This window comes from Piliocolobus tephrosceles, chromosome 7, assembly GCF_002776525.5.
Source record: "Piliocolobus tephrosceles isolate RC106 chromosome 7, ASM277652v3, whole genome shotgun sequence".
NCBI lineage: Eukaryota > Metazoa > Chordata > Mammalia > Primates > Cercopithecidae > Piliocolobus > Piliocolobus tephrosceles.
This window is the reverse complement of record NC_045440.1, coordinates 81,218,722-81,220,134: the sequence shown is the minus strand read 5'-3', so window position 1 is coordinate 81,220,134 and position 1,413 is coordinate 81,218,722. Positions and strand designations below refer to the sequence as shown.

The 1,413-nt window shown below is 51.0% G+C and overlaps 1 pseudogene; it reads right to left on the bottom strand.

Annotated features, from left to right (window-relative positions):
• Positions 1 to 299: 299 nt before the first annotated feature.
• Positions 300 to 936, bottom strand: LOC111553154 (annotated as a pseudogene).
• Positions 937 to 1,413: the final 477 nt, after the last annotated feature.

Below are 1,413 nucleotides of genomic sequence, written 5' to 3'. Positions count from 1 at the left end.
TATTTTCTAGAAAGTAACAAGGTATTTACCCAGTGGTTGATCTGTAATTCACTCTTCAAGCCCTTTTGGGATAGCAGAAGGAACAGCAGTGAACTGCTCTGCAAAGCCTGCCCCATGACTTGCCAGTTTGAAATTTTTCCTGGCCTGCTTTTTAAACCTAAGTCAAACTCTGATGCTATCATAAGAGCCTGGGATGCAAATTTCAACTTGGCTCCATCTTCAGTCTAGCTACCTTTTTTTTTTGTATTTTTTTTTTTTTTTTTGTGAGGCCATCCCAAAAGGCAAAAGGCAGACAGGTTTATTGGGCAGCAACCGGGAAAATCAGCGGTTGGACTTGGCCACACACTCCAGCTCGTCCTTCTTCTTGATGGCATAGGAGTTGGAGGAGCCCTTGGCAGCACTGATGAGCTCATCTGCCAGGCACTCGGCAATGGTCTTGATGTTCCGGAAGGCAGCCTCAAGAGCGCCTGTGCACCGCGGCCAGATGGCCTGATTCACACGGCGTAATGGGGACACGTCCACAGCCTGTCGTCTCACGGTCCTGGCTCGCCCAATGCATGTGCAGTCCTCCCGGGGACCACTGTTGATGATGGCGTTCACCAGGACCTGCAGAGTGTTGTCGCCTGTGAGCAGCTGGATGATCTCGAAGGCGTGCTTGACGATGCGCACTATCATGAGCTTCTTGCGTTTGTTGCGGCCGTGCATCATCATGGAGTAGGCGAGGCGCTCTACGATGGGGCACTGAGCTTTGCGGAAGCGTTTGGTGGCATACTGCTCTGCACTGTGAGGCAGGTACTTGGCATACTTCTCCTTCACTGCAGTGTAATCCTGCAAGGAAGTGTCATAGATCTGCGCATCATCGGAGCTCCACTTCCCAAAGAGCTTGATGCCAGGGCTCTCTGCTACCACTGGTGCTGCTGTCTTCCACTCGGTCATCCTGAGGGCACAGCCTGAGTATCTCTGTGGCTCGGCATGCACCACGTGCCGCCCTGGCACAGACAGAAAGAGCCTGTCTAGCTATTAATACTTTCAATCGTAGCAGTGGTTCAGAACCACCTAAGGAACTTTTGGGAAAATTCAGGTACGTGGGTCTTCCCTAATTTCGTGAGATATGAGGAGCCATGAGCAGATCAATGATGTGGAGAAAGTGGGAGAATAGTGATGTGAAGTACAGGTTGAGACTGACCAGTTGGAGAGAGGCCAGTTCATTCATGGCCCCTGGGCAGGTGCAGATATTGATCTTCATCTGAGAGCAAGGGGGGAAGCCACCGGAGACTGGGAGGGAGAGGAAAGACCACTCAGATCTGTGCTCGCTTTTAAATCAACCTGGTCACTGTGTGGGGATTTGATTGGAGGGAGACAAAAGTGGATAGGGGTAGCCCAGTTGGAAAGATTTTGTAATAATCCAGGCAG